This window comes from Homarus americanus, unplaced genomic scaffold, assembly GCF_018991925.1.
Source record: "Homarus americanus isolate GMGI-L3 unplaced genomic scaffold, GMGI_Hamer_2.0 scaffold824, whole genome shotgun sequence".
Lineage (NCBI taxonomy): Eukaryota > Metazoa > Arthropoda > Malacostraca > Decapoda > Nephropidae > Homarus > Homarus americanus.
In genome coordinates, this window is record NW_024719328.1 from 919,880 (window position 1) to 935,497 (window position 15,618).

At 40.6% G+C, this 15,618-nt stretch overlaps 2 non-coding genes across 2 annotated transcripts; both read right to left on the reverse strand.

Moving 5' to 3' along the window:
• Positions 1 to 1,279: 1,279 nt before the first annotated feature.
• Trnar-ucg lies at positions 1,280 to 1,352 on the reverse strand. Its single transcript has one exon. It is a non-coding gene; the product is annotated as a tRNA-Arg (tRNA).
• Positions 1,353 to 14,831: 13,479 nt separating this feature from the next.
• On the reverse strand, positions 14,832 to 14,904 carry Trnar-ucg. Its single transcript has one exon. It is a non-coding gene; the product is annotated as a tRNA-Arg (tRNA).
• Positions 14,905 to 15,618: the final 714 nt, after the last annotated feature.

Here is a 15,618-nt window from a genome sequence, read left to right on the forward strand (position 1 = left end):
ACGACCTACAGGAGATCCTGAACACCTATCCAGACGCGTTGCACACATCGGCCTTGAGGTGATTGTACGTAATACTCAGATTCTCTTTCAATCTGCCCTTGGTTCAGACACACGTCCACCAACCATCCAGCTTAACGGTACTACCCTCTCTAATGTTGACCACTTTCGGTATCTCGGCTCCCAACTGTCCACCACCGCAAACATCGATGAAAAGATTCATTATAGGATCAGATGTATATATCAAGCCGTGGGCGGACTCCGAAAACATGTCTTCAGCTGTAGGGAGCTGAAATTAACCACAAAGCTGCACGTATATCGAGCAGTGGTCCTGCCCACCCTACTCTATGGCAGTGAAGCATCTTAAGCCATTGGCAGACTTCAAAACCGTGTCTTCAGCTGTAGGGAGCTGAAATTATATACAAAGTTACACGTAAATGGAGCAGTGGTGCTCCACACCCTGCTATTTGGAAGTAAGACACGGGTCACATGCAGGAGGCACCTCAAGGCACTTGAAAGCTTTCACGAAGGTAGTCTACGTTTCATCCTCCAAGTTCGCTGGAAAGACCAGAGAACAAATGCCATTATTCTAGCTCATGCCAACTATGGGCGCATCGAGGCTACCATTATTGATGAACAACTACGTTGGATTGGCCATGTTACTCACATGGACGAGAATAGATTGCCAAAGCAGCTACTTTACAGTCACCTAACGAATAGTAAACGTAACACCGGCGGGCAATTGAAAATGTATAAGGATAGTCTAAAGTCAAACCTGAAAAGGTGCCAAATCTACCCCCTCACCTGGGAGTCGATTATTCCACATCACAACGCTTGGAGAAGCACCACACGAGAAGGTGTCAATACTTTCGAGTTACCCCGACTTCAAACCAAGGCAGACAAGCGCCAACGTCGGAAAGACGCTACCACCGCTCCTCCCACAGTAGATGGAGCCCTCCACATGTGCAACGAATGTGGACGACGCTGTGGGTCCCGTATCGGCCTCTTTAGTCACCTCAAAACTCACTAACCTAGGTGACATCCCTAATAACTCAAATCATTGTATCATAGCTGGATGATCGTCATACTAGATTCCGAGTGACAGCAAACTAGCAGTAGTAGTAGTAGGTATTACTACAAGAAAAAAATTTTGCTTAGGTGTCGTGGTGGTGGTGGTAATAAAGAGGTAATAACACTACCTCGTATTCCTTCAATAATATTGCAAGTGTTCCTGTGTAGGATCATTGTTTGTGGTAAAAACAACACTGCATAAATCCAGCTTCGACCGTGACAGGACTCGAACCTGCAATCTTCGGATCCGAAGTCCGACGCCTTATCCGTTAGGCCACACGGTCTGTATTTTGTGACAAAATTAACTTCATCTTTGGAAGCAAATGGAAATGACAGACTCAATGGAGTGGAGATAAAAGAGACTTGGTCAAATTCAATGTTCCACAGGTTCACAAATATCCGCTGCACAAAAGTCAATAATTGAAGAATTAGTTCAATTTACAGTAGATTAAAGTAAAATGTGGTCAAAGGACTCATGATCCTCTATATAAAAAGAAAAGTACTTGAACAGCACATGATAATGAGAGAAACTTAGAAATATATTTGTTATGGTTAAAAAATGATGTGACGTCGATAAGAGGGTATTGGTTAGCGTTACACTCCTCCAATAATTATGCCTGTAGGTACAAGAATGGCTTGTAGGTACAACCATACAGGATACGGGCACAGAATTGAAAATATCACGGAAAAAAATAAGAATAAATTTGGCCAGAATCCTGAAAATTACGCAGTTGGTTCCCAAGTGGGTGGAAAATAGTATGTATACCTCTTAAAGAAACAAATGTACCACAGAACAACTAAACGGTACACGTTTGGTACACGATGGATACATCCGCAATTCGGATTGTAAATACCTGTAACGCTCAATTTTGTGGATACACTTAAGTACTCCGTGGGTACAAAACTGTACTGGACAGTCAGGATCGAATGTTCGTGTGAAGCAGCATCGACCCCAAATGAGATAAAACAGCACAGTCAGGGTATGGAAATTTGGACTCTGCTTCACACTAACTTTTTACCTTGACTGTACTGGACAGTCCACGCCACTTAGAAGTCAAACAGACTGGCGGACTCGAAATTCCTAACCGGCAAATTCACTGGGATCATTCCTCCCCGAGAAACACACAATCCAGGCAATATAAAAATAAAATAAAAAAGTACTTTCTTTGTGTTTCTGAAACCATCCTATGCATTTGTTTTAGTTAAGAACATAATAGAATATATTACAATATAACATGATGTTGGAGCGTCGAAACAGGCCACTGCTCATTTACACGGGATATTCCACAAATGAGCGTTGACCAGAGAGGTTGACAGACACCCACCGTGCCTCGAGGCTCGTCTTCACTCAACAGTACATCGTTAACGAGGAGGAATTTTGGGCACGAGTAGTGTTCACCGACGAAAAAACATTTTCGTCCACCAACTATGGCCGCATTCATGTGTGGCATACCCATAGAGTTATGTTTGCAACCTGTAACGTGGTTAATTTTAGTATAGTATATATCAAGTTACTTTATGAAATCCCGCATATCTTGTATTAAATAACAAATCATAACTTGACATGAAATTAATTAATATAGCAAAGGGATAAGGTCTACATTATTTTACGGCGCAATACTCGTATCTATGAAGAACAACCGAGCGGCCGAGTGAGGGTGAATGTGTGGGGGTGGGTGACTCTCCACGGCGCCGGGGATGTCACAGAGATACAGGGACAGCTTAGTGCCGAAACATATGTTGACATCCTTAATTAATTTTTCCTTCCCTCTCTCCGCGAGATAAATTTTCCCCTCCTTCCTGGCCCATAATAATATTTGTCCAGGATCACTACCCCGTCCACACAATCAGGCTAGTTCAGCAGTGGTTCCTCGCACAGGAGAACCTCCACCTGTTGGACTAAGGTTCAACTGTGAACACCTGTGAGCCGGAAAGGGAGAAGTCAGCGGTGGAGCTGATGGTCCACACGGACCTGGTTCAGACCCACGCAGGGAACATGAGGTCAAGACTACAAGCCGTGATTGAGAAGGAGGGAGGCTGCTCAGGCTACTGAATAAAGGAGAGAAAATAAATATATTTAAATATCCTCTTCCAAATGGGTGGTGGTAGGAGTAAGAACGAAGGAAAAATGTATACGTCTGAATTATGCTCTTCTACTCCACATATAATTAACTATACACATTCCACTTGGGCATATTACTTTGAAAAGAAGAAACCCAAGTAAAGTAATAGGATAGTTTTATATGAAAATAATTAAAAATTATGTTATTCTATCAAACACAAAGATTCATTCATTAATGAGACGTTCATTTTGGTGTCAAAATATGATGAAATTGGATTGGATCGAGTTATGACCACTGGTATGCGCTCGCGTTCCGTTGTTGCTGTGAAACACACCCAGTCGAATGGTGAGGGATGTCTGATATAAGTGTCTATATTGGGAAATGACACAATGTTGCTGTTGTTTAAGGAAAACTGACGATGTTTGGGTTAGTCAATTAGGTATCCTTAATAGCCTTAATAGATTGTAGACGATAAAGGTTAAACTCTCCATTATTTAATATGACCTAAGGTTGGGCTGTGATGGTGGTAAACCATACCAGTACCAACCTTACGCTCACGATACTTAGCAACCATATTCCCCTGTCATTAACCTGGTTGGGGTAGTACCTTACTCTTCCGGGCTGGGCCTTCACACTACAGTGGCTTGATGGCTGAATATAACTCAATAATGTTCTTTATTAACCATTTAATAATGTATTTGTTGTCATTTCTACTCTGGAACTTATTCCTTATTAATATTTAATCCTACTTGTGTACTGAAAGTGACTTAATTCGTTTCCGGTAATGCTGTTAATTTTCAATTCATTAAAACCTTACATTAGAAATACTGAAGCATTTTAAGTAGTTTGTCGCCCAAAATAACTTCGTTTCTAAAGTCCCACCCCCACCCCCCAAATATATAATAATAATAATAATAATAATAATAATAATAATAATAATAATAATAATAATAATAATAATAAGAATACTTTGATTATCTTAAATGCTGAACTATCAACACGTCCAGCACTGCCCAATAAGACCCTGCCATAATTTACGCTCTCACACTTTCCCTGAAATTAATCCATCGCGTCTGTGGCGAGTTACCGAGTGGATACGAAATCTATCAAGGACGGACGGACGGTCGGACAGACGGACGGGCTAACAGACACCATCATTGCTATATATCCCTAAACTGTCGGACCGGGAGGAATGCCGAGAGAAAATTTCTAACGCTGGTTAACAAAGAACGGCGCTCCCAATACAGTAAAACGAATGACTTTCTATCTTCATGAAAAGTTGCATCCCTAACAATTACATCGAAAAATACTTCAATCTTGAAACAAGAGGAGGTGGTCTAAGACTCCTGAAGTGTGAGGACCTTCCTGACGCATGAGTGTGAGGACGTTCCCACACATCTAAAACAGGAGTCGAGACCCACCTCAACGAAAACATTGGTCTCTGATGACAATCTGTGAGGGTCAATACTGAAAATTTCAAGATCAAATGGTTCTCTGCCCAAATGACCTTAATCCTAATCGCCCCTGAGGCATTACGGTTCTCAGCATTACGGTTGCCCATTAAAATTGAGATCCATTGTTATAAGTTATTACCAACTAGGGCTGGAGCCTGTTTGACGAATCAACAGCTAATACAGAGGACATGGCGCCTCCAAAACACGAAGCAGATTAGTTAATGGCCTGTAAAGCAGGATAATGAAACCATTACAACGTGGTGAGGGTCCTTACATCTCAGTGTAGCAAGAACTTTCCAGGAGAGATGAGGATGCCTTTAAAACAGAGCCGACGCTGCCCGGAGGTATAGGCGAGTGTATACCAGAGGGACCACAGGCGACCACAAAGACTGTGTAGGGATAAGGAGTGGGCCCGACGCCCACGTGAAAAAGTGGGAGCATCACGTTGACTCATTGATAAGGGAGGGACACCGACATCATGAAAGATGGAGGGGAAAGTATAACATTCCTGTAAAACTGCTAAATCTCGTTCAACCTAATCCGCCGCCACCCAACCATGGTCTGTTAATGTCTTTCGAAGAACTGCCTTAGCTCTTTTACTTGGAAAAGGAAGAGAAAAAATCCAGTTAAGATTACCTACCGTCTATCCTACACACACACACACACACACACACACACACACACACACACTGATATGAATATTCACACTTAACTCACAGGAACAACTAAGACAGACCCAATGATCTTAAGCATTAGTTTATGTCAAATGGATGACCAAGAGAACGTGTTCAATATGTCAAGAGCCCAACAGTAGTATTATTAGTAGTTACCTTGTGCTGGTGGTTGTGGAAGCCCTGGCGCCAAAAGGGGTCACCTCCTGGCACCGTCTTGACACTTTATGACACCTCATGGCACTTGGCGACACTTTACACCTTGTGATAATTCAAGTTGACAATCTCTCTTCCCTTTCTCTTCGCCGCAATGTTGCTTCACTCCCTCTCATTTACAAGTACTTTAACGGGCAATGTTCGGTGGATTTGGCATCCTGTGTACCGCCGGCAAGGCCGTGGGCTCGTAACACACGTCTTGCCCGCGGTGCCCACCGTTTCTCTGTGGATGTCGGTCACACGAGAATAACCCATTATAGTACCTCCTTCTTTCCTCACACAGCCAAACTGTGGAATGCTCCGCCTTCTTCTGTGTTTCCATACTTATACAATCTGTCTCACTTTAAAAAGCTGGTTTTCCGGCATCTTCGTGGTGTAGATTAACACAGTACAACCTTTTTCTTCTCCATTTTCAATTTCTTTTTTTTTCTCAGCACAGGCCCCGTTGTGGGTCGTTTGATCTGTATCCGGGTGGGCTAATTCCCGTAAAAAAAAAATATATTGACGACCGACCCGCGGCCGACTTTTCGCAGAAAACGATTTTAAAAACGCCGCAGTTTCACTGCTTTTTATAGTGGACACTGTTGTAGTTTGTGCAAATGTGTTAAAAAGTGGTTATTTTTTAATTAAACCTAACCTAACATTAGTGTCTATGGAAAACGGACCTCACATACCTAACCCTACCTAACCTCGTTATCGGGGGCCCCGGATATATTAAACAGAAAGAACTTACTATGATATGGTGTAATTTTACTTTTTTTGTGGTCGTGAGAGCATCGGCTTTGATCTAGCCCAAACGGTGATGTGTTTAGAAATACGTCATATGCAACAGTCTTTGTAGACAAACCCAGTTCAATTTCATAATATTGCTGTGAAAAGTATTTTCTTAGAAAGTTTATTATAAATAAAAGTATAATACTGGGTTTAATCTTGGCATCTTAAAGCCAAGTTCCTTTATAAGCACTAGAGATGTAGCACAAGACCGGCAACAACCTTCACATGTCATGCTGAAAATGAAATTGGCGTGGCAAAGAACGCGGCCACATTACCGCCGGGAAGACAAAGTAGTGCACACCTCGGGCCTAATTATCTACCAAACAAAACTTTTGCACAATAAATGATTCTCATATCAAAACTGTTATGCACGGCGTAATGCACAGTGGTGTGTTGCGTTGTGCATAGTGAAATTTCTTTATGCTCGTTACACTCAACTTACGTAGTGAAAATATTTTATATAATTATGTGTAAGCAGGGCTGGTACTTGATACCTAAAAAAGTTTCGGAGTGTATGTTTGTATGTTTAACTATTTTTGCAGCTTTGTGTGGGAGTTATTTTATATTAGTGTTGCAGGCTTGTAGTCCCCTGGGATATGGTGGATACCTTCTCAAATAGGCTTTAGTTGAGTTATATATATTCAGTGCTGCTCTATTGTTATTTATTTTGTGTAAAGTGCAATCAATTGAGGTGTTGTAAAGCAGTTTATGGTTTATTTACTGTGCACATACAGGTTGTTTATTAAGGATTATTCTGTATTACTTGATTTAATTTACCCGTTCATTATGTAACCTGCACACTTATTATGGTAAACTTTTATTATTAAACTTTATTTAAATTTTTCGTGACGTGTATAATTCCAAACCTTCACTCCTGAACTGTTGTGATAAAGTAAAAGGCTGTGATTGAACCCATGATGCATAATTCGTCTTTATTTGTGTTTGTAACTTTTGCATTGAACATTGTTTGTTGTGTATTGGAGTAACATTAATTTTAAGTGATAAATATTAAGGACTAAGTTGTGCTGAGTTGTCAATTTGTCTTTGTTTTTGTGACCCTCATTATTATATTCATCTTTAACGTAATTTATGGCATAACAAAACTTAATGATGAAAATAAAGTAAAAAAATAAACAGAAAACCAATACTTCGTCTGTGGGTCAGTCGTCAATATTAACCAACTTTTTAAATATTCGAGACTTTATGGCACTTTATACTACTTTATAACACTGAAACTATATGGCTTTTGATGGTACTTCATAACACTGACACTTTAGGGCGCTTTGGGACACTTTATGACACACCTCCGTCACTCCATAGCACTTTTTCATTGTGCACCACATCTCACAACATTATACGACACTTAATAGACTAATGGCACTTTATCAGACCAAATAGCACTTTAAAGCACTTTTTTAAAATTTGTCCATATTACATGAATCATTGTGACAACGTGACACTTTATGCCACTTAACACCTTATGCCACTTTATGACACAATTATTACTCTTTGACACTTAAAAGTATTCATGACACAAACACTTCACATTACTTATAAAACTTCATAACACAGACATTTTACAATACTTATAAACACTTTTTGTTACATACGAACACGTTATGACAAGTGTGATCACTTCACAACACTTACGAAAATTTTACGGCACTTAAAATCACTTTTTGAAACGTAAGACCACTTTGAGTCACTTACAGTATAACGATACGGATAAACACTTTGTGACACTTGATATACTTCATGACACTTATAAACACTTTATTACACTGTCGAACACTTTGCAATACTTTGCAGTCACCGTCAATTTCAGCCTCTTCACCGGCTGTGTTTGTCTACAAGCCGTCGTGTACTTCCTTACCACACTAAGGCAGAGACAGCACTGCATATATCTGGTCCCGTTAGAGGCCTCTGTTGACATTCTCATAAATCCGAAACCGCTAAACGAGGCAGATTCAAGACTTGAGCGAACCAGCCAAACCTTGTCCCAGTGCTATAACGGACTGAGTTTGGTCGTGCTTTACTCATTCGTTTCTCCACACATGTACAAGCAGTTATTCTAATTAAAAAGTGTAAGGTCAATGTATTACACAAGATTATAGGCCAATATTTTAGTTCGTATAATGGCTCGTTTTGTGTCGATTTTATGTTTTGTGTTTTTGTACTGAATTAGCCCACCAGGGCACAGATCAATGACCCACATCAGGGCCTGGGGCGAAAATATAATAATAGTAATAATAATAATAAAAATAATAATAATAATAATAATAATAATAATAATAATCATAATAATATATAATTAATAAATATTAATAAAAGTAATATAAGTTTATAAATAAAAATATATAATAACAACAACAATAATAATAATGATAATAATAATAATAATAATAATAATAATAATAATAATAATAATAATAATAATAATTATAATAATAATATAAAAAAAAAAAATAATAATAATAATAATAATAGTGAGAAACAATATATGTATGATGTTTTGTTAAAGAGAAACAATTGACACCCTGCAATTGTGAGTAAATGAGGCATTAGACAACACATTATGCTTCGAATATCTTCTCAGGCGGTAGTACCTCCCTTTTTGATAGCTGTCTACTACCTTCTGCTATGACGATCATCCAGCTATGATACAATGATATGAGATATTAGGGATGTCACCTACGTTGGTGAATTTTGATGTGAATAAAGAGACCGATACTGGACCCGCAGCGTCGTTCACATTCGTCGCACATGTGGAGGGCTCCATCTACTGTAGGAGGAGCAATGGTGCTTGTCTGTCTCGGTTTGGAGTCGGGTTAACTCGAAAGCAGCGACACCTTCTCGTGCAGTGCTCCTCCAAGCGTTACGATGTGGAGAAATCGACTCCCAGGTGAGGGGGTCGATTTGGCACGTTTTCAGGTTTGTCTTCAGACTATCCATATACCTTTTTAATTGCCCGCCGGTGTTACGTTTACTATTCGTTAGGTCAGTGCTACTCAAAGTGTGGTCCGCGGACCGGTGCCGGTCCGTGAGCCATCGTCTGCACGTACGCGGAGAGTTTTCAGAAAAGAAAGAAACGATAGACACGTTCCACACCACGTGACACTGCCGGGACATCTGACTCGGTCTTTTTTTTTTTTACATTTTCATTGTAGTTTTTATATTTATTATGGCTATATTTTTCATTTACTCACTCATGTTAAAAGTCATTGCTGTGCAACTAACGAATGCGATATAATGAACAGCAAAACAGCGAACTGAAATACGTATAACAACACCTTCATGATGATGTGGCGTTTGACTCTGTGGGAACCACACCTGGGGATATCAATAGAGCGCATCACCTTGTGTTGCCAGAATTGCCACGTTTCTCGGCCACCAGTTACGCCATATCCACCCAAAACATAAATCTTTTTATTTTAAGTATGGTAGTTATTTAATTTCGGATAAAATAAATGTATGCATCCCATTAAAAGAAATGGCCGATTTTTTACTATGCGTGCCAGCCGTGAAGGGTGTCACACAGCTGGCAACCCTGCTATTCCACACGTGTGGATCAGCAGTCTGTGATGTCAGGTCACAGGTCAGTGGTTAGTTACCATCAAGAAGTGGAACAGAGAGCATCATACGGGTATCTGCGTGTTTGTCATTTGGGACCCCATCCCAACCCACTTTTATATTCATTATATTTTTCCTGTATAAAATAATATTACTACGAATGTTCAAATAATATTTTCTCTGATCGTAAACAATTAATTGTATGGCACAAATATGGTACTGGTCCCTGGCACACTGGGAAGACTTGTTACGTCAATGATGATTGGCCTTAGAATGAATAAGACACCATGTCTTCATGTTTCGTACAGATAGTCTCAAAATGCCCCTGAAATAGGACATATCTCAAAAGATTTTCCTGGTGGGGGGGCCTATAGGCCCCGGGATTGGCTCGCTTCGCTCGCCGGTCCGTGGCACATTGAAAAAAAACCATGCCAGTCCGCCACATCAGATAGTTTGAGAAGCGCTGCGTTAGGTGACTGTAAAGTAGCTGCTTTGGCAGTCTACTGTCGTCCATGCGAATAACATGGCCAGTCCAACTTAATTGTTCATGGATAATGGTAGCCTCGATGCTCCTACAGTTGGTGTCAGCAAGAATACTGGCATTTGTTCTCTTGTCTTCCCAGCGACCTCGAAGGATGGAACGTAAACTAAGTTGGGGAAAATTTTCAAGTGTTGAGTTGCCTCCTATATGTGACCCATGTCTCACGGCCATATAGCAAGGTGGGGAGGACCAGTGCTCGAAATACGTGCACTTTGTAGATAATTTCAGCTCCCTACAGCTGAAGACACGATTTCGGAGTCTGCCAAAGGCTTGAGATGTACATCTGATCCGATGCTGAATCTCTTCATCGATGTCTGCGGTGGTGGACAGGTGGGAGCCGAGATACTGAAAGTGGGCAACATTAGAGAGGGTAGTACCCGTTAAGCTGGATGGATGGTGGAGGTGTGTCTGAACCTGGGGCAGGTTGAAAGAGAATCTGAGTCTTAAGTACATTCACCTTAAAGCCGAAGTGTGCATAAGCATCTGCGTAGGTGTTCAGGATTTCCTGTAGGTCGTGTTCAATGTGAGCAACACGGGTGAGGTCGTCTGCATACTGAAGTTCAGTAATGGGAACTGCCGACACCTTTTTCTCTTGCCTGGAGCCGTCTTATGTTGAAAAGACCCCCCTTCACCCGGTACTCTATGTTCACCCTGCTGGTTAAATTCTCTCTGACACGAGTAAGGAAGGCAGCCAAGAAAATGGAAAAGAGAGTTGGTGCCAGTACACACCCTTGTTTAACCCCTGTTTGGTTGGGGAAGAGCTGTGACTGGGTGCTGTTGTTGAGGACACTGCCGTTAATGACATCGTGGAGTTGCCTCACAATGTCGATGAATTTTGGTGGGCAGCCAAAACGGCTGAGGGTCCACCAGAGGGCTTCCCTGTTGACTGAGTCGAAGGCTTTGATAAGTCGATGAAAACCATGTACAGGTCACGACGTTGTTCTCTGCACTTTTCCTGTATCTGGCAGGCAGCAAAGATAATGCCAGTGATACCACGTGATGGTATAAAACCACATTGAGATTCTGGGAGTTTTTTTTTTTCGCCTCAGGAAGAAGTCTGTTTAAGAGGACTCGGACGATAATCTTTCTAGCTACGGAGAGCAGCGAGATCCCACTGTAGTTTCCACAGCCTGACTGGTCTCCCTTGTTCTTATAAATATTGACAATGGAGGCGTCTTTAAGAGCTTGGAGGATTTCCTCCTTTTCCCATATATTCCATCAGGCCCTGAGGCTTTGCTATTTTTCATCTGTTTGATGGCAGTAACTACCTTATCCAAGGATGGAGGATACTTGAGGTGGGTCAGCTCTGGATGCTGAGGGACCTGCTGGGTAGTCAGGACATCCACATTGGTCTTTCAGTTGAGCAATGAATGGTAGTGCTTTTGACAGCGCTGAAGGAGGCATTTATCGTCTTTAATTATGAGGTTACCGTTGAATGAGCGGAGGGGGGCTGCACCACTAGTGACTGGCCCAAAAAATGTCTCAGTGGAAATTAAAAATTCGCTCATCTTGGGCTGATCTGCATTTTTCTTATGCTTCACATGCTTTATTTTTAAGCCAGTCGTTCTTTAGATTGCGAAGTTCCCGCTGGGCTACCGGTTTCTTCTTGAGGAAGGTATCAGGTTTGGTCCGAGACTGAGGGTTGTTCTGCCAGCCAGTAAAAGCAGCACGTTTTTCATCGATGAGTAATTTGATTGCCGGGTCATTTTCATCAAACCAGTCCTGGTGTATTCTTTTCAACAGGCCGAGGGTCTCTGCAGGTTTTTGTCATAACAGTATTAAGAGTATCCCATTCGGCACTGGGATTCACGTTGTTTGCTATTGGGTTGTTTATAAGCCCATGTTCTAGCTGCTCTCTGAAAGCATGTGCTACCGCTGGACCCTCCAGACGCTTAGTATTAAAACGTCTTCTGGAGGCTTGCTGCCCTCGCCATTTTAGGGCAACGTGAAATGAGAGCTTGGATTGACAAGTCGATGATTAGTGTCACAGTGGTATGAGCCACACATGGCACGAGTGATGAGGACATCTCGGCGATCTCTTTCTCTGACACTGATGTAGTTAATGAGATGCTAGTGTTTGGATCGTGGGTGTTGCCACGAACCCTTGAACTTGTCGGCCTGCCTTAACAAGGTATTGGTGATAGCGAGGTTGTATGCAGCACACTTGCTGAGGAGTAGGCCGTTGGGATTACACTTGCCGAGTCCATTCCTCCCTATGGCTCCCTGCCAAATGTTAACATCTCTGTCAACTCTGACATTGAAGTCGCCAAGGAGCACAACCTTGACATCTCTTGGGATAGAGGTTAGCACTCTGCCGAGGTCGGCGTAAAAGGCCTCCTTGATGTCATCCTCTGCATCCAGTGTTGGGGCGTATGCACTGATGAAAAAGGTATGACGTGAGTGATTCATTAGTACTCGAAGCTTCATGAGGCGCTCGTTGATCCTAATAGGATGCGTTGGCGGATGGCAAAACCAACTCCACAAATGCGGTTTCTCTCCGCTACCTTGAGACTGATGTATCAAAAAGCTGTTCCTGAATCCTTGAAACACTTACGTCATCGATGTCTGAAAGTGGTGTCAGTCAACTGGTGACAAAAAGTATGCAGAGTTGTTTATATTGTTTATCCCATGTTATTTGCGTATTAAAAATAAACAAACAAACGGGAAACAAACGGAAATAAGATAAATATGTATTAAACAAACAAATGACAATAGAGCATATTTTAAATTATTTTCTTATTCCGAAAGTCAACTCTGTCTAAGACGTGTATGTTGTCTCAGGACGAACAACACAGACCACGACTAAACCAAAGCTGCCAACAGGCTCCACACATCTGTCTGGTATATTGTGTGGTTTAATATTTTAGACAGACTACAGATAAACCAAAGAAAGTCAATCACCTGAAACTTAGTTTATGAAAGGTGTTCAAAGACATGATGTTTATTGTGTGGTTTAATATTTCAGACAGACGACAGACAAACCAAAGAAATTCAATCACCTGAAACTTAGTTTATGAAAGGTGTTCAAAGACATGATGTTTATTGTGTGGTTTAATATTTCAGACAGACGACAGACAAACCAAAGAAATTCAATCACCTGAAACTTAGTTTATGAAAGGTGTTCAAAGACATGATGTTTATTGTGTGGTTTAATATTTCAGACAGACGACAGACAAACCAAAGAAATTCAATCACCTGAAACTTAGTTTATGAAAGGTGTTCAAAGACATGATGTTTGGCGTTTCTTAGTTTAACTGTGTAATTAATCAAACTATTAACTACTGTAAGGTAGTTTATAGCAGTAGCTTATCTTGTGATTGTCAGTGGTAGCAAATATTATGGGGCCGGGAGGGAAGGGATAATTCTTCTTTCAAAAAGAGGAGAGGAAAAAATCATTAAGGATGTCAACATATGCTTCTGGGCTTCAGCCCCACACATTCACCCTCACTCGGCCGCTCTGTTGTTCTTCATAGACATTGCATCAAAATCTCCGTAAAATACTGTAGACTTTATCACTTTGCTATATTTATTAGTTGTATGTCATATAATGCTCTGTTATTTACTGCAAGATATGAGGGAATTCATAATCTAATTTCATATACAGTATACTAAAATTAGCCAGGTTTCAGGTTGCAAGTATTACTTTAGGGTATGCTACCTTGCGTTGTTGGGGCGCCACACATTCTCTGAAAATAGGTCGTGAGCACCATTGAGGTCCATGTCAGGGGAATTAAGTTAAATAATTTAGGTCTTGGTTGCAACACAAGTGGAAGGTAACAAAAGCTTATCGTTCACTATTGTGAGATTTACTTTATACTTTAGGTGTTTTTACAATCTTAGGTTGAGGAATTACGAATGCAACAGCAACATCGTTTCCTAGAATTAAGTCTTCACCTTGAACTGGCATTAATCCATCATGGGCTGCTACTGTAATATAACCATGAACTAGGTCTGAGAACAAACATACTTCAGCTAAAGGTGTAGGGCAGAATAACCAGACAAGTCCCTAAAAATAACTAGACCTTTGGAAAAGTGTTTTATCCTTCAAGAAATTACTCCCTTAAACTTTAAATCACTAAACAAATCTACACATTTTGGTTCACTTACATTAAGTCTACAGTTTGTTCTGGCTTCTATAAAATGTAAGGCAGAGTTTCTGAAACATTATTGAAATTGTTACTCTTTATCAACGACTTAATTTGCATATTTATGGTAGGCTTAATTTGCGTACTAGTCTTAGGCTTGTATCACTTAGTGAGTCGAAATTTAGAATTCCAACTGTCGGTTATATGTCCATTTTTTCTACAGAAGAAACATGTCACATTCCATGTCACATTCTTTGAATAATTTATAATTATCATTCCTAGGTGTATAATTGTTTGCATTATCATGTTTCTGAGATACTGTACGTCCTTTATCACGTATAACAATGTCAAAAACATTACAGATTCTGAGCTGGATCAATATTTGTGTTCGACCGTGACAGGACTCGAACCTGCAATCTTCGGATCCGAAGTCCGACGCCTTATCCGTTAGGCCACACGGTCTATGCATGTATGTACAATCAAACAGATATTTGATGCAAATAGAAATGACAGACACAACGGAGTAGTGGTGTTACACTCATACAATAATTATGCTTTTAGGTACAACCGCAGAGGGTACAGGTACAGGGTACAGGTACAGAGTACAACCGGACATGGCACAGGTACGAGGTACAACCGTACAGGGTACAGGTACAGGTTACGACCTCACAAGGTACACTTACAGTGTACAACAGTACAGGGTGCAGGTACAGATAGGCTATAAATTACTCTTACTCCTTGGGTGTCAACTCCGCACGACGCTCTCGTATCTACAGTAGGTTCATAATGGTAGCCTCTCTGTGAACTTGTTAAATTATTTTTTTGCAGAATCGTATTTCAGTAAATGTTAATTGACATAATTATCAGCATTGTCAGAGCTTTCTCATTTTGCATGTTGGTCACACCATAACAGCTACAGTGTCATTATAGTGACATGAAATGAAAATAGTCAAAATTACATTTCAGGAGCTGACGACGATATTGTGCATCTTTATTGGCCAAGCAGTCTCTTACTAATTAATTTGGTTTATTTCAAAATTAAAAATCAAAGCAATGAAAAACAAATAATTATCACACTCATGATCGGTAACAAGTTCACTTCAAGGGTGTACGGCATTAACACCTTTATCTTATATCGCTATAAATGCCTTTGTTTCGTTTACATATATATCGGTA